Genomic DNA, 24181 nt, shown 5'->3' on the forward strand with positions numbered 1-24181 from the left:
TCAGTTTTGGATGGAATACATCAGGGCCTGCAGAAGAATTTGGTTTTAACTTAGAAATCGCCGACTTGATTTTTTCTTTTGTGATGCTAATGTTAAGCAGTGGAGTGTCTACATTTCTATCATTAAAATGGGGTAGATGATCTGTATCAGATTCAACAGTAAATACACTGCAGAAGTATTCGTTGAACAGTTCAGCCTTTTTTCTGCTGTCGCTACATATTAAGCCGTTTGAGATCTCCAAATTTCCTACAGTTCGTTTTATTTTGGTATTAGTCCTTACATATTTCCAGAACTGCTTCGGGTTCTCCACACTTTCGTTGAGAATAATTAATACCTTATTGTAACATTGAAAATAAGTCTGAAGAAATTAAGTGGGAAAATGTGACTGAAACATGTGATAAACAGAGAACCTCTGACAGCACAATATACAACGTACGTGAAAATTTATCTCCCATAGTTCCGGAAACTGTCGATAAGATTACCAAGGTATAGTGTTCCGGTGATCATTGAAAACTAAAGTGATTGCATGATGGCTGGCGTATATTACACACGCCTCCGTAAAAAGGCAGTTTTCTATGGGGGATTATGTTGTCCACGACAGCTTTCACAAATGACATTGTCACGGAAGCGTCAATGAAAGGGCGGGGAGCTTACCTCGGTAGCCATCGCCAGTCCTTTGTGCCCTCGCTATCTGTATTCTCTGATTTAGTCAAGCATCTTCCGGGCAGTTTGACTGTTCTGGTGGATACTCTTTCAAGGCGCCGCCAGCCGGGTTTTCCAGAATGGCAGCTAAATCCCTCGATCTTTGAGGGCATTTGTCAGATGTGGAACAGGCCTCACATAGACCATTTCGCCAATTTCCTGAACAACCAGTTGCCAATCTTTGTCTATTCGGTGGTAAAAGACCAAATAACCTGGTGGGCAGGGTTCTATATTAGCTTTGGGAGGATTATTGCTCTCTCCTTCTGATAGTGCCCCTTTGGGTGCGACAACTCTGATTTCCGGAGCTCTTGTAGTTTTTGGTAGATGTTCCTCTAGTTCTCCCACCCAAACCAAACCAATATCCTGCGCCAGCCTCGGTCCAGGAGAATACATTCACGTCCCGGCAACCTCCACTTCCACTCGCGGAAGTTATCTCAGGACGCCTCGCTCAGGCAGGTTTTTCTTCGGACTTGTCAGCTAACATAACTCGATCAATAACGTTTTCCTCTTCTGCGTCTACCAGTCACGAAGATCATCTGTGACTCGTGAATCAGTAGCAAGATGGGCCTGGCCAATGCATGATCCGTATTCCAGATGAGGCCTGACAAGAGTTTTGTAAAGGTTCAAAAACATGTCTTTGTTGATATAGCTAAATGTTTTGAATATCAATCCTGTAATTCGGTTGGCTTTAGAGACTGAATTATTCACTAAATTTGAGGTGAGGATCGAAAGTAACACCAAGATCTTTTTCCGAACTACATTTGCTTATTTCTTCATTTGTGCCCATTTTGTAGTAGAAGTTGTCATGTTGATTTGAATTTCCAATAGACATGTGTTTGCACTTTGTGGTGTTAAATTCATGTTCCATGTCTCAGACCATTTAATGATATTGTCGACGTCATTCTGTAGGTCTAGTCTGTCTCTGACACATCCAATACCCTTCATCAGCTTAGCGTCATCGGCAAAACATTTTCACGACCGAGTTCAACACTTCAGGCATATCATTGATGATTATCAAGAACAAAATCGCCCTGAGGACGCTCCCCTGGGGACGCCGCTTGTGACGTCATGCAACACAGACAGTTCGCCGTTCATACAAATTCTTTGCTTCATACCCTTCAAAAAATCTTTTATCCATCCTAGAATATTTCCTTTTATACCATATTTTTCCATCTTAAGTAGTAATCGACTATGTGGTACTCGGTCAAAGGCTTTGCTTAAGTCGAGGTAAATGACGTCAACGTTGTTTCCTTTTTCCATTTCTGACGTGACATAGTCAACAACTTCAATAAGTTGAGTCACACACGACTTCCTTTTTGTGAATCCATGTTGGCAGGTTGAAAAAAAAGCCATTCCGTTCCATATGCGTTCTTATTTCGTCTTTAATAATTCGCTGTAATATCTTGCATGGAACAGAATTCAGACTTATCGGGCGATAGTTTTCTTTTTTTTGTTTTTGAACCGCTTTTATGAATTGGTGTTACCAAGGCATTTATCCAGCCGTATGGTAATTTCTCTTCAATGATGGATTTATTAAAAATATTTTCGAGAGGTTCCAGAATTTCATAGGATGTCTCAATTATCAGTTTTGGATGGAATACATCAGGGCCTGCAGAAGAATTTGGTTTTAACTTAGAAATCGCCGACTTGATTTTTTCTTTTGTGATGCTAATGTTAAGCAGTGGAGTGTCTACATTTCTATCATTAAATGGGGTAGATGATCTGTATCAGATTCAACAGTAAATACACTGCAGAAGTATTCGTTGAACAGTTCAGCCTTTTTTCTGCTGTCGCTACATATTAAGCCGTTTGAGATCTCCAAATTTCCTACAGTTCGTTTTATTTTGGTATTAGTCCTTACATATTTCCAGAACTGCTTCGGGTTCTCCACATGAGAATAATTAATACCTTATTGTAACATTGAAAATAAGTCTGAAGTAATTAAGTGGGAAAATGTGACTGAAACATGTGATAAACAGAGAACCTCTGACAGTACAATATACAACGTACGTGAAAAGTTATCTCCCATAGTTCCGGAAACTGTCGATAAGATTACCAAGGTATAGTGTTCCGGTGATCATTGAAAACTAAAGAGATTGCATGATGGCTGGCGTATATTACACACGCCTCCGTAAAAAGGCAGTTTTCTATGGGGGATTCTGTTGTCCACGACAGCTTTCACAAATGACATTGTCACGGATGCGTCAATGAAAGGGCGGGGAGCTTACCTCGGTAGCCATCGCCAGTCCTTTGTGCCCTCGCTATCTGTATTCTCTGATTTAGTCAAGCATCTTCCGGGCAGTTTGACTGTTCTGGTGGATACTCTTTCAAGGCGCCGCCAGCCGGGTTTTCCAGAATGGCAGCTAAATCCCTCGATCTTTGAGGGCATTTGTCAGATGTGGAACAGGCCTCACATAGACCATTTCGCCAATTTCCTGAACAACCAGTTGCCAATCTTTGTCTATTCGGTGGTAAAAGACCAAATAACCTGGTGGGCAGGGTTCTATATTAGCTTTGGGAGGATTATTGCTCTCTCCTTCTGATAGTGCCCCTTTGGGTGCGACAACTCTGATTTCCGGAGCTCTTGTAGTTTTTGGTAGATGTTCCTCTAGTTCTCCCACCCAAACCAATATCCTGCGCCAGCCTCGGTCCAGGAGGATACATTCACGTCCCGGCAACCTCCACTTCCACTCGCGGAAGTTATCTCAGGACGCCTCGCTCAGGCAGGTTTTTCTTCGGACTTGTCAGCTAGCATAACTCGATCAATAACGTTTTCCTCTTCTGCGTCTACCAGTCACGAAGATCATCTGTGACTCGTGAATCAGTAGAAAGATGGGCCTGGCCAATGCATGATCCGTATTCCAGATGAGGCCTGACAAGAGTTTTGTAAAGGTTCAAAAACATGTCTTTGTTGATATAGCTAAATGTTTTGAATATCAATCCTGTAATTCGGTTGGCTTTAGAGACTGAATTATTCACTAAATTTGAGGTGAGGATCGAAAGTAACACCAAGATCTTTTTCCGAACTACATTTGCTTATTTCTTCATTTGTGCCCATTTTGTAGTAGAAGTTGTCATGTTGATTTGAATTTCCAATAGACATGTGTTTGCACTTTGTGGTGTTAAATTCCATGTTCCATGTCTCAGACCATTTAATGATATTGTCGACGTCATTCTGTAGGTCTAGTCTGTCTCTGACACATCCAATACCCTTCATCAGCTTAGCGTCATCGGCAAACATTTTCACGACCGAGTTCAACACTTCAGGCATATCATTGATGAATATCAAGAACAAAATCGCCCCGAGGACGCTCCCCTGGGGGACGCCGCTTGTGACGTCACGCAACACAGACAGTTCGCCGTTCATACAAATTCTTTGCTTCATACCCTTCAAAAAATCTTTTATCCATCCTAGAATATTTCCTTTTATACCATATTTTTCCATCTTAAGTAGTAATCGACTATGTGGTACTCGGTCAAAGGCTTTGCTTAAGTCGAGGTAAATGACGTCAACGTTGTTTCCTTTTTCCATTTCTGACGTGACATAGTCAACAACTTCAATAAGTTGAGTCACACACGACTTCCTTTTTGTGAATCCATGTTGGCAGGTTGAAAAAAGAAGCCATTCCGTTCCATATGCGTTCTTATTTCGTCTTTAATAATTCGCTGTAATATCTTGCATGGAACAGAATTCAGACTTATCGGGCGATAGTTTTCTTTTTTTGTTTTTGAACCGCTTTTATGAATTGGTGTTACCAAGGCATTTATCCAGCCGTATGGTAATTTCTCTTCAATGATGGATTTATTAAAAATATTTTCGAGAGGTTCCAGAATTTCATAGGATGTCTCAATTATCAGTTTTGGATGGAATACATCAGGGCCTGCAGAAGAATTTGGTTTTAACTTAGAAATCGCCGACTTGATTTTTTCTTTTGTGATGTTAATGTTAAGCAGTGGAGTGTCTACATTTCTATCATTCAAATGGGGTAGATGATCTGTATCAGATTCAACAGTAAATACACTGCAGAAGTATTCGTTGAACAGTTCAGCCTTTTTTCTGCTGTCGCTACATATTAAGCCGTTTGAGATCTCCAAATTTCCTACAGTTCGTTTTATTTTGGTATTAGTCCTTACATATTTCCAGAACTGCTTCGGGTTCTCCACACTTTCGTTGAGAATAATGAGAATAATTAATACCTTATTGTAACATTGAAAATAAGTCTGAAGTAATTAAGTGGGAAAATGTGATTGAAACATGTGATAAACAGAGAACCTTTGACAGCACAATATACAACGTACGTGAGAAGTTATCTCCCATAGTTCCGGAAACTGTCGATAAGATTACCAAGGTATAGTGTTCCGGTGATCATTGAAAACTAAAGAGATTGCATGATGGCAGGCGTGTATTACACACGCCTCCGTAAAAAGGCAATTTTCTATGGGGGATTCTGTTGTCCACGACAGCTTTCACAAATGACATTGTCACGGATGCGTCAATGAAAGGGCGGGGAGCTTACCTCGGTAGCCATCGCCAGTCCTTTGTGCCCTCGCTATCTGTATTCTCTGATTTAGTCAAGCATCTTCCGGGCAGTTTGACTGTTCTGGTGGATACTCTTTCAAGGCGCCGCCAGCCGGGTTTTCCAGAATGGCAGCTAAATCCCACGATCTTTGAGGGCATTTGTCAGATGTGGAACAGGCCTCACATAGACCATTTCGCCAATTTCCTGAACAACCAGTTGCCAATCTTTGTCTATTCGGTGGTAAAAGACCAAATAATTGTGGACGCACAATATCTTGATTAGAACGGATGCTTTCTTATGCTTTCCTTCTATATAATCTGGTGGGCAGGGTTCTACATTAGCTTTGGGAGGATTATTGCTCTCTCCTTCTGATAGTGCCTCTTTGGGTGCGACAACTCTGATTTCCGGAGCTCTTGCAGTTTTTGGTAGGTGTTCCTCTAGTTCTCCTACCCAAACCAATATCCTGCGCCAGCCTCGGTCCAGGAGGATGCATTCACGTCCCGACAACCTCCACTTTCACTCGCGGAAGTTATCTCAGGACGCCTCGCTCAAGCAGGGTTTTCTTCGATCTTGTCAGCTAGCATCACTCGATCAATAACGTTTTCCTCTTCTGTGTCTACCAGTCACGAAGATCATCTGTGACTCGTGAATCGGTAGCAAGATGGATCCGGACAATGCCTCTGTCCAGCTGATTACTGATTTCCTTCTCTTTTTGTTTAGAGAATGCAATTTTGCCTCTGGTACTATTGCAAGCTATCGCAGAACTATTGCCATGATAGACCGGAGGTAACATCCTCCGCCTCTTTGTCTGCCTTGATTGAGGGGGTTCAGGCTGGACAGGCCTAGGGTACGACTATAAGCTGCAGATCAGAACCCAGCATTTGTGTTAGAGCCTCTAAAAATTGCTCCTAATTAGGAGCCTTTAGGGTATGTCTCCATAAAGATTTTAAAGTTGTATTTCTGGTAATTTTCACTCTAACGATACATTGCTTAAACATTTGATATTTGAACATGCACATGTAACTTATTGATTAAGCTCCCCAAAAGAATATGTCGGCCTATAAGAGCGCCGAAATCTAGGGATCATATATTCCTGGTTTTGAATACAGCGCCTTCAATCTGCGCCATATTCAGTACCTTCGGCTTTTGTCGGCATTCCGATCGTACCACGTGACTTATGTTCACACGTCCTGCACGTGGTGATCCAGGTAACTAGCGTAAGCGCACATGTGTTTGTTTACGTTTTCCTTCTGGCTAATATGAGCAAATCGTGCTAGTATATGTCCACAGAGCGAGTATTTGAAACATCTAATTCACACATTGCCGTAATTCAATATTGTGTGTATCAAATATTGTAGTGTGCAAGCATTATTTTCTTTGTAGATCCAGTCTGCTGAGATCGACCGCATGTTTTGTTTATGAAGAAAAATTGTTGACATTTGGTTTCACAACTCTCGTGTTACTTCGAGATTGTCACGACGATGTTCGGAAGAGTTCGGAATGATTCGGCATCTTTCGAGTTTATTTTTGACGTGTACACGTTAAAAAGATTTTTTACTTCTATAATTAAAAATACTTCAAGTGCTGCAACTTTATAAAAAGTGGTAAAAGTAGAAAGTTTAAACCTCGGACAGACGGGGGAAAATGTGTATAACACTTAAACAGTTTTCACTATGACAAAAAGAGCGAAAGTGATAGACCATACAACTTTAACGTGTAAGACTGACTTCATGTTTGCTCCTACCACAGGCTGCAGGAGGAGTGATATCAATGCATTGTCAATTCACTCTTCGGGCCTCCGTTGGACCAGATATAGCTCTGTTATTACCCTTCTCACTGACCTGCCTTTTGGACAAAGAATTAGGTTCCTGGTTTTTCGCCCTATCCCAACATAACATTAAAAAAATCGTTCGTTTGTCAGTTATACACAAGTTCTGAATGTTGAATGTCGAATGTCGAGCTTCACAACATTCAAAAGTCCATTCGTTTGTCAGTTATATATAAGTTCCGAATATTGAATGTCGAATGTCGAGCTGCACAACATTCAAAAGTCCGTTCGTTTGTCAGTTATACACAACATTCAAAATTCTGCTTGGTGGCCAACGATATTTGAATGTTGAATGTCGAATGTCGTATATCGAGCCAACTTCACGCGTGTGTTTAAAAATATATCGTACATCTATCTCAGATACACTACTGAAGTTTGAGCTCCTATAGAAAACCAATGAACCATTACATAACTGCATATACCCATGACAAAGGTGTACAGGTAAACGCCTGTGGCTATAACCTTGCAACCGTCGTTATGACAATTCATGCAGTGCAAAGCGGTAGTGTGTATTTTACACTTGTCACACATTCAAATTGAACACGGAGGCGGTACCGCATCTGCATGTACATGTAGCTCACTACAGGCCTATACGTACATTGTGTATGTAATCCTTATATTCGTTCTTTCTTTCTTTTTTTTGTGTTCGTTTGCTATTTTCTTTCGATAGTTATTGTTTTCTTTCTTTCTTTCTTTCGGGTGTGCGTTTGATCGTTCTTTCGACCTCTTGTTCGCTCATTACAAATAGTTCGATTTTATGCGAAGAGAAAAATTATCAAAGCGATCGTCTGATCGATAACATGATTATTTGCTGGATGGAAATCCCGCGTTTTGATCGCGATCAAATCTAGTTATTATTAATATTCCCGGACTAGTGAGTATAAATAACGTTACGAAAATCCGTTCCCTGATATTTCCGTCCGGATTGTGAGTTTTGCGGACTATCGGCATCCCGATTATCGCGAGTCTACTGTGTTCCCCTTGTGTCAATATAACAAGGCGCGGCACCAGGTATAGGTACCCTTCACAGCAGTTTAAAGTTGAAGTGACTGACTGATTTAGGTAGTTATCATTCAACCGCTTACCCTCAATTCTTTAAAGGGACAATTCAGTCTAAGAAAACATTAAAATTTGTACATATATCGAAAAAAAACCAGTTCTAATGGAAATTAGATCAGTCGGTTTTACTGTGATATGCCTGAAAAGCCCGTGGTTGTGACATGTGTGTAGATGTTCAAACTCGCTCGCTGTCCGCCATTACACATTGTGGTCGAACTTCTTGTATGCCGAACCCTGTCCCTTGCTCGTAGAGTAATGCAACTTTTGTCTAGAACTGCTAAAATCGCTCTGACAGTAGTGAGTTTACCTTATTAGGCGAATTGTCCTGCCTAAAAATCATTTTATCACCTTCTCAGGGGTTATGTAGCTTATTTGTTTAACGTGCGTGACTTTGGCTCGGGTATGGGTACAGCGTCCATATTGTACCTGTTAATCGTGTTGATCAACGATTTGATATTTCAACGATATTAATTAAAATACTAAACAATGACGTGGAATTTGTCAATATTTTATGTTATATGTTTCATAAGAAATGTAGAACAATACATTTATGCCATATTTTGCTTCTTGGTTATGTAAAAGAACTAGCCTGAGTGAAATGTCCCTTTAAGATACCGGCTGTGAGCTGTGTTTTTTCCCCGATAATTCAGGACTTTCATTCACGACAGTATAATTGATATGATCAAAAGCATCCCTAATCATTCTCTCCGTTTAATCTGACAGTGGTCAAGAAACGCGGAGTTTACAACCTTCGACAGTTTGTCCATACCTGTTACCGCAGGGTATACGATGTTTACAGTGATTTGTAGTTATATATCTGGAGTCCACGTAGTGGAATCTCCGCATGGTTTGTCATCAAAAAGATGGATACCATATATATTATAAGACTCTTTCATATGTGGATATGAAGGATAGGGATATTCTACCCGAGGGTCACAAAATGTAGTAAAACCCGAGGCTTGTCGAGGTTTTTGCATCATTTTGTGATCCTGAGAGTAGAATATCCCTATCCATCGTATCCACTTATGAAAGAGTATATTTCTTTCATACCTCGATCTTTTATTGCAATTTTACAACTATAATATCCCGCCATTTTAAAATAAATTCGAAGAAATCCACGGCTGAAACACAATTTTTCATACATGCGTGATATTTACAACAAAAATTCCATTGTTTGTATCTTTTTTAGTAAAACCAGTCAAGATTGTGAAAAAATCAAAGAAATGGAATTTTTGTTGACGTCGTGAGGTCACGAGGCTTTATTGCATGGGTAGCGATGCAATGCAGCCTCAGGCGGCATGCGTGTATTGCCATAAACCAGACAGTATTACACCCGTAGGTATGAAAGAAATATATATACATACATACACTGTACATGTAATTGGTGTTGCGTATCGATGAGTGGAGATAAATTGTTTGCGCATAATGGAGGGTGTTGACGAGATTTATGATAGGTAATCCTTGGCAGTTAAACGCTCTTACCCATAGATATGATTGTGAAATTGGGACTACCTAAAATTTAGAGCTTATAGCTTGGTGGTTTTATTGAACATCTCTGGTTCTCTAAGACGGACCATGGTTTTGTAAACAAGCAAATCGAGAACGTGTATAATAGGCATCCTTCATGAACAAAGGACTGTAAATCTGGCGAAAAAAGGTAAGAATACCTATTGTACATGATTATATTGTCGATACTTGACAACTATTGAATAAGTAAGGATGAATGTTATAAAATCATGGCAGTCAATGCGAAATGGCACATATCTATAAAAACACATATTTGTTATAAACCTTGAATCATTCATTGACTATAAAACTGTCAGACGTATTTCGATGTTGATGTGTACACTTAACGCTATAGGTAAAACATTTAAAAGTAATATAAATTTATTCAGCGTGTTAGAGGAATACTAATTCCGAATTCAGATGATAGATGATTTCATTCTTATCGTCAGCTATCGATACCCACAATTCATTGTTTTTTAATTCGAGGCGAGTAGGGTAAAACAGATTCCATGTCCTCTGCTGTTATACAAATTTTGTAATGAAATTGAGGATGAAACCCACTTCATTTATAAGTGTTCCGTTTACTCTACAGTGAGAACAATTTTCTTTAATAGTCAAAAAGATGTAATTAACCACCATCTAACAGATTTTGAAAATTTGATACGAATCTTGTCTTCTAATAATCTAAAACTCTAACAGGATTTATGCCTCTTTGTTAAAAAAGTCATTTGGAACTGAGGAAAGCTGGCTTGATAAATCTTTAAGTTGTTGTTTTGATCTACAGTGTGTTATTTACATGTATGTTTTGCTATCGATCCCTTTTGTATGGATTTAAGGAAGCAATAAAGTTGAATTGAATTGAATTATATTGAATTATGAAAAAACGGAGGGGGAGGGAGGCGAAACTCATGCGGAACGCTTAACATCCTACCATGTCTTATGAAATTCCCATTTTGATATTCTAGTGCAGTGACAAGCCATGTATGTACTAAGAGTCATTCTCAGGAACACAAGAGCCATGCGGTTACAATATTGCGTCTTTACCATCCTTACAACTGCGACACTGTTGCTGTTCGCATACTTACCTGAACGTACAAGTGTTTGGAAATATAAAGGCAAGTTTATAACATGTACTTCTGTTTTGTAAGGACAGGGCCAGTATAAGTGTATTTTATAACATGAACTACTGTTCTATAAGGACAGGGTCAGTATAAGTGTATTTTATAACATGTACTACTGTTTTATAAGGACAGGGTCAGTATAAGTGTATTTTATAACATGTACTACTGTTTTATAAGGACAGGGTCAGTATAAGTGTATTTTATAACATGTACTACTGTTTTATAAGGACAGGGTCAGTATAAGTGTATTTTATAACATGTACTACTGTTTTATAAGGACAGGGTCAGTATAAGTGTATTTTATAACATGAACTACTGTTTTATAAGGACAGGGTCAGTATAAGTGTATTTTATAACATGTACTACTGTTTTATAAGGACAGGGTCAGTATAAGTGTATTTTATAACATGTACTACTGTTTTATAAGGACAGGGCCAGTATAAGTGTATTTTATAACATGTACTACTGTTTTATAAGGACAGGGCCAGTATAAGTGTATTTTATAACATGTACTACTGTTTTATAAGGACTGGGCCAGTATAAGTGTATTTTATAACATGTACTACTGTTTTATAAGTACAGGGACAGTATAAGTGTATTTATAATGTATAACATGTACTACTGTTTATAAGGACAGGGCCAGTATAAGTGTATTTTATAACATGTACTACTGTTTTATAAGTACAGGGACAGTATAAGTGTATTTTATAACATGTACTACTGTTTTATAAGGACAGGGCCAGTATAAGTGTATTTTATAACATGTACTACTGTTTTATAAGGACAGGGCCAGTATAAGTGTATTTTATAACATGTACTACTGTTTTATAAGGACAGGGTCAGTATAAGTGTATTTTATAACATGTACTACTGTTTTATAAGGACAGGGTCAGTATAAGTGTATTTTATAACATGTACTACTGTTTTGTAAGGACAGGGACAGTATAAGTGTATTTTATAACATGTACTACTGTTTTATAAGGACAGGGCCAGTATAAGTGTATTTTATAACATGTACTACTGTTTTATAAGGACAGGGTCAGTATAAGTGTATTTTGTAACATGTACTACTGTTTTATAAGGACAGGGTCAGTATAAGTGTATTTTATAACATGTACTACTGTTTTATAAGGACAGGGTCAGTATAAGTGTACTTTGCATTGTTATAGATAATACACTACCGATGAATAGTAAGTTTTACCTATAAAAAGGAGCAGAAAAAATTAGTATTTTTGCTGTCGAAAAGATATAAACCTTATAGAATAAGTACATGTAAATGTAAGCAAAATATTTTCGAGAAAGTACCATTGGATTATCCTCTGTGATAGATTTAAGTGTGTTGTGTTACTCTGTCCCGGTAGATTTCCGGTTGAATGCTCTCTTACATGCACATACAATGTAGTCGATTGAGGCAATAGTTACGCTCTATTTGATAGTGAATTTGAGAATTGGCGATCGAACTGAAAATTTGGTGGCTGATTGATAAGAGACATTTTCGAGGCGGTGTTGAAATAGATTTCAACTGACGAATATGATAATTAAATTTAATTTTCACATGTTCATTTGTATTTTATTGTGAATATGTTTAAAATTATGATGTTTTATTACATTTTTTGCAGTGAAACATAAGGTTTTACGGTGAATATAAAAGTGAAAATATCAATTTTGGTATTTTCATTTGCTTTTGACCAATCGGAACGCAGCCTTGACAGTGAAAATATCATTTGGATTGTTTCCTCATTAGTTTGTGTGCGAAAATGACGTCATATTTTCTGTAGAAATATGATGTTATGCTCACAAAAATACGACGTAAAAAATAACAAGGGCAAATACCTGTACAACACATATGTACAATGGCGGAATAACCTTTGGCATATTTGAAACATATCTTAAACTTTGAAATATTAAAGTTTCCACCTCACTCGATGAAATTTAACTGGTATTCATCAAGAAACAAGGAAAATCCTCTAAAAAGCTGATACCAATATCGCAGTTATTTGTAGTGTATATGATAAGTACTCAAAGAATATAGGAAAGTCTGTAAATTGATTATCAAATTCTGTTTTAAATAACTCAAATGTACGAAATTTCTTGCAACTAGGGATAAGTTTAGCTTCACTATTGTTATATGATATCTATTACCTGAATCTCACTTTGGTTTATTTAAAGTACTATAGACATTTCTGACCTTTTTTTTTATTTATTTGGTACAGATCTATATACACCGAGAAGAGAGTTTAAACCTATCAATCTAAGAAGGCCTAGTTTTGGTAATGTATTTTTTTTATGATAAGTTTTATAATTTTTAACCAATCTGGGGCGTGTGTACAACTCTAGATCATGCTGAATATTTTTGTAAAGTTTAATTAAATCCGTGCAATAATGTTTGTGAAATGTGTCGGACAAGTCATGGAGGGGACAAAATACTGTTTTATGGTTCTCTAATTCTTTCATTATATATATATATATATATATCGATTCAAGTTTCAGAAAACAAAATAAGTCCTCCCGTTCCTGTTCTGATTCTTAGTTACATGAGAAGTGGATCAACTTTCATCTCTGACGTCATCGCCAGTCACCCGTCATCACTCTTCATATTCGAGCCATTCTCCCGCGTCATACCTAAAATAAGGAAAAAGGCTCCTATAGTATTAATAACCAGACTACTTTCGTAAGAAACGCTTTCTGATTAATATTGAGTGAGATCGTCCGTTCGTTCAAGCAATCGTCTGTTCGCTAACATTACTTATATCATTACATAGGTGGAAATCCCGTGTTTTGATCGCGATCAAATCTAGTTATTCTTTATTTTTCTTTTTTATTCTTATTTCCACAAATCTTGTTAGCAGGATATCTCACGAACGGAATAAGGTACGACGCTAAACTTCGGACACGTTATGAATCTTGAAATGTACGTTCGATTTTTTACAAAAATGTTCAAGGTCAAGGTCACAGACGTAAAAAACTACTTTTTTCGAACAAACTTTAAACGTTCATAACTTCATAACCGTACGCTGTTCAGGTTGTGCGTTTCATTATTTAGGTTGATTGGGATGTTGAACGTTTTTTTCTTACTACATGTTATCAGAGATTATGTCTAGGTCAAGAGTTCGCTAGAGGGTCAAATGAGGTCAAACAAAGGTCAAAAATGAACTTTACCATAGAAATGTTTTGAAGAGCGCACATGAAAGAGCATGCTCTTAAGCACATAAAATGACCAATTTCAAGGCCATATTATTCAAAATGGCGGAGATATTGGACATCAAAAATCGAAATTTATATTTTTTTATTTTTGACTTTTTGTAAAAGAAGACCTTCGCATATATTCTGTAAAGGGTTTCAATTTCAAAGACAAAGCTTTAAAAATGACGGAAATATAGCCTTGCAAATATGGCGTTTCGTTCATTTTTTAACCTAAATTTTACCGTAATTTATGAAATTTCCAGGAGAAATGTTTTGAATTGGATGTGAGAGAGCATGCTCTCATACACATAAAATGACCAATTTCAAGGTCATATCATTCAAAATGGCGGAGATAAAGGACATCAAAAATCGGAATTTAGTTTATATTGGTCTTTGCGGCAGGCGTTTCAGCGCCTTTAAACCTGTATGTACAGTGTTGATTTTTCATACCTATGTTGTATGAACTTTTGTCTTCAAAATGTATGGATTTTAAAGGGGCTATATAGCAAAATGGCTTATTTTTTTCCGTACTTAGTGAGCTCGTAGGGCCTTTATCATTTAGTGAAGGGTGTTGATTTTTTGTAAATGTAGACATTGACATAGTGTCATGATTTTTATGTTCTAAAGCAGTCGTCTGTTCGCTAACATTACTTATATCATTACATAGGTGGAAATCCAGTGTTTTGATCGAGATCAAATCAAGTTATTATTCCTTTTTTTTCTTATTACCACAAATCTTGTTAGCAGGATGTCTCACGAACGACACACAGTACGACGCTCAACTTTTGACACATTATGTAGGTACATTAGATCTTGAAACGTACGTTCGATTTTTCACAAAAAAAATGTTCAAGGTCAAGGCCACAGACGTAAAAAACTACTTTTTTTTTCGACCAAATTTTAAACGTTCCTTACTTCATAACCGTACGCTGTACGTTGTCCCCGTTTTGGCATTAAGGTAGATCGTGACAAAGCGCGATTTTTGTTCATCACATGTTATCAGAGATTATGTCAAGGTCAAGAGCTCGCTACGGGGTCAAACAAATGCCAAAAGCGAAAATTGCCACAGAAAAGTTTTGAAAGATAGATTTGAAAGGGCATGCTCTCAGAAATATATAATGAAAAGTTTCAAATTCATCGGAACCAAAATGGCGGAGATATAGACCTTGGAAAACTGCGATTTTGCCATTTTCCCGCCAAAAATGCACAAGATTTCAGCGCCTTTAATACTTAACATACATGCTTGAATGCTTGAATTTTGCATAGACATAGCATGGACAGATATCTTCAACAGTTTTACGCCAAAACTTTGTGACTCTGTTACGTCATCAAACTCGATTATACAGATTTCATATTTCAAACACCTATGGCATACATGTGTGCCTGCATGAATTAAGATTAAAATTAAAATTATAGTCAAGGTCATACAAGTCACATATGCTACATCAGTACAATTGTTGTAGAACATCTTTACATCAAAGACCGATTGCCGCATGTCAAAATAAGTTTTTATTGTATGACGTAAATCACTCTTGAAGGTCACGGTAGTAAAATGTTGAATTATATGCTGAAATATCATTTTACATTAACACAATTCCTTTGAAACATCAGCTGAGCTGTATAAATGTATACGCTTACAATCGAATTACGTTGACATGAATTCAAGGTCACAATGGTCAAATCTTGCCCCAAGAGCACAACATAGTTCAAGTTATATGTGTCGTAAGTTTCATACTCATGAAACAAGAAGAGCTTTTAATATGTTATTCACCACCAATAGTTACCAACATTTTGAGAATTGCAATATTTACAATGCAAAGAGTTTAATTTTACAAAGTCAAATAAGTGTTCAAAATTTATTTTTGCGGTATATTTACTGCCTACAAGTGATGATATTTTCCACTTCAGTGCAGAAGAATAAATACACACGGTCCGACCATGAAGCTAAGTTGTGGTCTGCTATTTTATTTTACATTTTTACAATGGTATCAGTAATTATAAAGTGACCTTTTCACGTATACTCTCATCTAAACATACATAAAGCATAAAGACAAGAACTAATGGTGCATATCATACTGTGATGTAACGAATGCCTATAAAGCTTCATGATTTTCACAGGATCTCAGCGCATTTACAATTTGGTGTATGATGGTCATTTTTTGCACATACATGTAGGTATATACTATGGAACGATGTTTAGAACATTTTTGTTTCAATGTCATATCATACAAAGTGGCAGAGATATTGGCTCATGAAATTGACAATTCAATTGCCAAGATCATCTCGAGTTGCGTCTTTTTGACCATCATTTAACTTACTTACTAGTTACTGAAACCAAAGGTATAGAATTGCATAAGGACAAAAAATTTCATGATATTAACATATACATGTACATCGTTGTTTGAATGCTGTTACATCTAGCCGCTACCGAGACGCGCAGTGTTACGTGTTAATAACCACATATAAAATATATTCAGAATTTGTTTGTACAAATAAAATATATTCAGAATTTGTTTGTACAAAAGTGGCGGCTTCATTTCACATAAATCACACAAAATGTTGAGGTTTCATTTAAAGATATAGTATATCTTATTACCCCATCTTAGGCAGTGATCCGTTCAATGCACTTGTATGATTCACAAAAAGTTATATACATGTACATTGTAATTTGTCCTCTATCTATGTTGCATTTGTTGAATGTTGTAAATATGTTTCTATACACAGTTTTTTTTGAAAATTGACTAATAATAAAGTTTGAAGTTTGAAAGTCCAGAGACACGACAGGTAGTGATCCATTCAGTTGATTTTATCCTTTAACAGACAACATCAACTAAACCCCAATTATGGGCACTGTCTAGACCCAGTAGGTAGCTAAATCGACAAGTTTGTCGGTCATTTTACACATTTTTCACAAAAGCTTTCATCTTAACATACATAAAGTGTAAAGACAAGAACTAATATACTACATAAATATGTCTTGTTACGGCTGCATATAAAGCTTCACACATGTTTGTCCGTGCCTTTGAATGATTTTCACGGGATCTCAGCGAATTTACAATGTGGTGTTTAATGGCCAATTGTCGCACATTCATGTAGGTATATACTATGGAACGATGTCTATAACAGTTTTGAGTTTCAAGGTCATATCATACAAAATGGCAGAAATATTGCCATCAAAATACTGTTATCAAAGTAATCATGTAGGTATATACTATGGAACGTTGTCTAAAACAGTTTTGAGTTTCAAGGTCATATCATACAAAATGGCAGAAATATTGCCATCAAAATACTGTTATCAAAGTTAAATACACGATCGCGCCCGGTCACGAAGACAACTCGAATTGCGTCGTTTTGGCCATGAAACTAAAGGTATAGAATGCATTTACAAGACCGCATAAGGAAAAAAAATTTGAATAAAGATGTGTTTTCACGTTTTGAAAATATTGATATATAATCGTTCTTTGGATACTGTTAGATTAGGCCGCCACTGAGGCGCACAGTGTTACGTGTTAATCACTAAATATACTGTAAAATATATAGAACTTGTTTATACAAAAGCGGTGACTCTATTTCACTTTACACACAATAAAATGAGGCAAGATTATATTCCAATTGTTTTATTACTGATACATCTATCTAATTCAAAAGCAATTAAATCCTACTATGAAATTTACAAATAAACCCCTACAATCTAAACTATGACTAAATAACCTAACATGTGGCTTCTCGGGAGTTACTCGTATGACTACAAATATACTTGTTATATATAGGTAGACTTCTACCCTTAATTTTACCAGGAATGACCCATCTGGTATCAGGTTATGCTTTAGAAATATTGCAGGTAGACTTCTACCATGCATTTAGGGGTGACCTTATTTACCAGGGGCGGACCCATCTGGTTTGAAGTCTCAATTTTTCCTACCGGGGACCTTATTTACCGGGGGCGTCCCCACCGGTATCAGGTTAAGAATTTTTTTCTACCACGGACAACTTTATTTACCAGGGATAGCACCTCAGCCGGTATCAAGTTAAATCCTCTGGTTCAATTGATAGATCTTATATATAGGTATAACTTTTATTTCAGGGACAGCCTTATTTACCAGGGGTACAACCTCAACCGGTATCAAGTTTAAATCCTCTGCGTACCTATTCATTTCAGAAAATTATTTTAATTGATCTATCAATTATCTGAATCGGGTGTAAAAATTGTTGTTTGCAACCAGTTGTTTGTAATTTGTTGAGTATTTTGTTTGTTTGTTTGATTAAATTAACGTCCTATTAACAGCTATGGTCATGTAAGGACGGCCTCCCATGTATGCGGTGTGTTGCGTGTATTGTTGTGTTGAGTAACTCCAAAACATATTAACAATATGTTGATAAATATCTTTAGAAAGCATATTACAATAAAATATAATTAAAGTTATGTAATTAACAAAACAACATAAACTTTAGGAGTATCTGGGACAATAACAAGCAAATGACTCTGTTCCAAGAATTATGAAATTGACCAGAGCCCAGCTATCTAGTACCTAATATTCCTGTCACATAAGATTTGCCCAAATATAATTGACTGTCTTAGTCATGTGACTAATCAGCTCAAGACTAACTAGGATGCTGTCGAAACAAGTGTCCTCTACTGATTGGTTAAAGGCTAGATCCTCTAAACTATAATACCCTAAATTATGTACACACACCCACACCACGTGTAAGACCCCACTCCCTTTCTGACATCACTGCCCTTCCTTATCCAGACCCTAAAGCAGGGACCTCGGACACCGATTGAATTTTTTAAACATATACACCTATACATATATACTATTAGAAATAGTATCAACCTGGTCAATATGAACTCCGTGACTGTTGTCGAGAAAACGGACCTATTTTTTTTACAAACCATCCCATTATTTTAATTAAATGGGTCTGATATACAACATTGACAGATATCTTAATTCACCTTAATAGAGAAATAATTTATCTTTCCATTGATGTGCTTGATGTTAACCCAAAATTGGCCAATTGTATTGACGAAGTTATGGCTTGATGAATCCCCATTTTCCTGACATCAATTTACGCCCAAAAAAGCTTATGACATATTGCTACGGTGTTATAAACATAAATTAGACCCAAATGTACATTCCGGTCCGAAAATAATGTGTACTCGGCTCTAATGGGCACCTCAAAAACAAGGCAAATCCACAAAAATCTACGCTTGTGGTGGTAAACAGTACCCATAACTGTGTTCATCCACAACCTCCTTTGGAGGGTGTCATGACCCGTACTTGTGTAGAAACTCCATTTAAACATCGTGTAGCTCACTTACTTTAACCGTCACCGCCATGTTCATTTGTTTTTCGGAACGCTTCTCGAGTTTACCTACAAGCACAACATTACATAATTTGCATAATGTAGTCACGATATGTAAAGTCGAGAAGCGTTCCGAGAGAAAAATGAACATGGCGGTGACGGTTAAAGTAAGTGAGCTACACGATGTTTAAATGGAGTTTCTACAAAAACGGGTCATGACACCTCCAAAGGAGATTGTGGATGAACACAGTTATGGGTACTGTTTACCACCACAAGCGTAGATTTTGTGATTTTGGCTTGGTTTTTGAGGTACCCATTTAGAGCCGAGACGACATACGACTTTACCGGACAGGGAAATTCTACCTAGCATAATTATCGTTAAATTTCCCGATTCACAAGCCATAAACTACTCGTTCAATACCTTGGCCAATTTTTGTTCATCATGCACTCAATGAAAGATAAATTAATTTCTCTTTAAGTCGATTATCCGTCAATGTTGTATATAACCCAATATATTAAATAATCTGATTTAAAAAAATAGTCCGTTTTTCTCGACCTCCGTAGTTCATACCCTTGATACTATAATTATATATAGTGTACATGACATTGGTTAAAAAAATTTTTCGTGCCCAGGTCCACTGTGTCCAGACCCTAAAGCAATTAAAATCACAGCCCAAGGCTGAATAACATCCCTATGCATAAACACCCCTCCCTTAGATATTCAGAACAAAATAATGACAATAGTCCTGACCCTGACTGCTTGACCTCAATTGAAATGACCTGCCAAACTCCCATAAATAAACAAAGGCCTTGTCTGACTCCCTCATCCAACTCTATTCCCTGACACCCCCCCCCCCCTCCTCTTCCCTATGTGTCTGTAATTGATGCCCTGATTACAACATAAGGTAAATTCAGTATAAAATATAAATCACAAGAGCAGAAAGCTTGTTACAGATATATGAATATAGGTATATGTATTGTGTATAAACAAAAATTAAACAAATTTACATACAAATCGCACAAAATATTGAGATTTCATTTATAGATAAAGTATATTTTAATATCCCATCTAAGGCAGTGATCCGTTCAATGCACATGTATATTTCACAAAAAGATATATAATTTGCTTCCATCTATGTTGCATTAATTTTGTTGAATGTTGTTAATTAATATGTTTCTCTACACGGTGTATTTTGTAAAGAGACTAGTAATACAGTTTGAAGTTTGAAAGTCCAGAGACAAGACAGGTAGTGATCCATTCAATTGATTTTATTTTTACCAGTTCTATTAAAATACAATTTAAACAATCTTTTTCAATGTAAAAATCTTTAAGTGACAACATCAACTAAACCATAAGTATGGGTACTGTCTAGACCCAGTAGGTAGCTAAATCGACAATTTTGTCGGTCATTTCAATTCACACCTTTTTCATATAAGCTCTCATCTAAACACATACATAAATCATAAAGACAAGAACTAATATGGTGCATAAATGCTGTGTTATCACGGGTGTGGAAGCCTATAAAGCTTCATACATGTTTGTACATGCCTTTGAATGATTTTCACGGGATCCCACCGAAGTTTAATTACCATTTTTCGCACATTCATGTAGGTATATACTATGGAACGATGTCTATAACAGTTTTGAGTTTGAAGGTCATATAATACAAAATAGCAGAGATATTGGCTCATGAAATTGGCAATTTGATCATCAAAGTTAAATACGATTGCGACCGGTCGGCGAGATCATCTCGAATTGCGTCCTTTTGACCATGATTTAACTCACTTACTAGTTAATGAAACCACAGATATACTATAGTAGAATGCATTTACGAGACTGCAAAAGGACAAAAAATTGAATACAGATGTGCTTTCACGTTTTCATAATATTAACATATACATCGTTCTATGAATGCTGTTAGATCTGGCCGCCACTTGGACGCGCAGTGTAACGCTTTAATGATCACATATAAAACAAACATAACATATACATATACAGGAATCACACAAAATATTGAGATTGAATCTAAAGATAAAGTATATTTCAATATGCCATCTTAGGCAGTGATCCGTTCAATGCACATGTATGTTTCAGAAACATAAACTTATATAATTTGTCTTTCATCAATATGTTTCTCTACACAATGTATTTTGTAAAAGAGACTAGTAATAAAGTTGAAAGTTTGAAAGCCCAGAGACACGACAGGTAGTGATCCATTCAGATGATTTTATTGCATCAGTTCCATTAAAGTGCAATTTAAATAATATTTTTAAACTTAGAAACCTTTAATAGACAACATCAACTAAGCCACAATTATGGGCACTGTCTAGACCCAGTAGGTAGCTAAATCGACAAGTTTGTCGGTCATTTTATACATTTTTCACAAAAGCTCTCATCTTAACATACATAAATAAGCGTAAAGACAAGAACTAATATACTACATAAATATGTCTTGTTACGGCTGCATATAAAGCTTCACACATGTTTGTCCGTGCCTTTGAATGATTTTCACGGGATCTCAGCGAATTTACAATTTGGTGTTTAATGGCCATTTGTCGCACATTCATGTAGGCATATACTATGGAACGATGTCTATAACAATTTTGAGTTTCAATGTCATATCATACAAAATGGCAGAAATATTGGCTCATGAAATTGGCAATTTGATCATCAAAGTTAAATAACGATTGCGACCGGTCGACGAGATCATATCGAATTGCGTCCTTTTGACCATGATTTAAGTTACTTACTAGTTACTGAAACCAAAGGTACAGAATGTATTTACGAGACTGCATAAGGACAAAGATTTTGATTAAAGAAGTGCTTTCACGTTTTCATAATATTAACACATATACATTGTTGTTTGAATGCCAGGGGCGTAGGAAGCGGGGGGCTTTCAAAAATTGCCCCCCCCCCCCTCCCCCCGTATCCCCGTATTCATTAATTTCCTGTTAGCGACGCCGCTGTCTATAGATGTGTACAAGGAAATTTGCTCCCCACCATTACGTTTCATCTTCATACGCCACTGAATGCTGTTAGATCTGGCGGCCGCCACTGAGACGCGCATTGTTACGTGTTAATATCCACAAATAAAATATACAGAACTTGTTTATACAAAAGTGGCGGCTTCATTTCACATAAACCACACAAAATGTTGAGATTTCATTTATATATATAGTATATTTTAATATCCCATCTTAGGCAGTGATCCGTTCAATGCACATGTATGTTCCAAAAAAAAGTTATATAATTTGTCCTCCATCTATCTTGCATTTGTTGAATGTTGTAAATATGTTTCTCTACACAGTGTATTTTGTAAACAGACTAATAATACAGTTTGAAAGTCAAGAGACACGGCAGGTAGTGATCCATTTAGTTGATTTTATTGCATCAGGTTAATTAAAATGTAATTTGAACAATCTTTTTTTAAACTAAAAAAATTTAAGTGACAACATCATCTAAACCACAAGTATGGTCACTGTCTAGACCCAGTAGGTAGCTAAATCGACAGAAAGTTTGTCGGTCATTGTCTACAGTTTATGCGTCGAAGTCCAGATGAGTAGAACTTTTTAAGATAGTCCCTCCAACTTCGACTACTTAAGACTTTAATGTACTTTATACAGCAGGCAAAACAAAAAATATGCCATTTTATTTATGTGTTATTTATGTGCATATTGATTTCATCGTTATCCGTTCTTTCACTTTCAACTTTTTTCAGCGCTGTTTGTTTGTCAATGTGTGCAAATTGTGATCATCATATCGTGCGTTTCCACCCACCTGTCCGTCTGTCATTTGTTCGTGTATTTGTTTGTTTGTCTGTCTGTCTGAGTTAATACAATCATATCTGGAAGCAGTGTGTTCTGTCTGTAAGGACGTGTGTGTATAGACAGTGGAAGGAAGGGCACATTGAAACCCGTATACAACTAGATACATAGCGGACTACTAGATACATTGCGTATATAATTACAGTCAAACCTCGATGATTCGAACTTCGATGAATCGAATTTCTCGCTGTATCGAACTTTTTGTCTGGTCCCGAATTTTCTTCACTATATAACATTACTAACTAACCCATGTATGAATCGAAGTTTTATGAATCGAAGTTCTCGATGTATCGAACTTTTTTCATGGACCATTTGTTATAGAATCATAGGTAACTGACACTCGATGATTCGAATAAAAATTTACCTGTACAGATCAGGTGTTCGCCGATACCCCGCGGCATGCTATCACACCTAGCTGTCTCGCAACGGCCCTTCACCGGAAATTAGGGATTATGACAGCTTGTGTTGCTAGCTTGATATCATCAAGATAATTAATATCACTAATCAGGCCGATACCCGGTGCTTTGTTTTTACAAGCTGCGTTATTAAATCATTAGTACGGCAAAGATACAGTTAGTCGTTTTTGATGTTCGCCGCCGGCATTGGTAGCGGGTTGTAGAATTTACGGAACGGTAAATAGCGAGCCACATTATTAGTAAATCCTACTCAAAACTGTTACATTGCACAACTTTGGCATAAATACTTGAGCAAATCGATCATTCTAAATCGAAGTATTTTGTAGGTGTTGTAGCACTTTCGGTTCCCCCTTTTTAGTTTCGTTTTTACAACGTGTTTTCGTTTTTATATTCATTCCGTAATATTAACCATCTCTTAGATAGTCATGAAACGAACACTTGTACATCATGTACATGAGTTAGGCCTAGTACACGAAAGTCTTGTTTATAATATGCGTATGATTAATTGCATTCTTTGTTTTTATTTTGTTTTGCTTGTGGTACAATGGTTATAAAGTTTACGGTACGGAGACGACATGTACACAACTACCACAGTTGGTCATGGTGAAAAAAAAACATCGGTCTAATTTCAACCACGAATAATTCGAAGTCTCGATGTATTGAAGTTTTTCTGACGGTCCCTTGAACTTCGATACATCGAGGTTTGACTGTATTTTT

The sequence above is a fragment of the Argopecten irradians genome, chromosome 12 (assembly GCF_041381155.1).
Source record: "Argopecten irradians isolate NY chromosome 12, Ai_NY, whole genome shotgun sequence".
Lineage (NCBI taxonomy): Eukaryota > Metazoa > Mollusca > Bivalvia > Pectinida > Pectinidae > Argopecten > Argopecten irradians.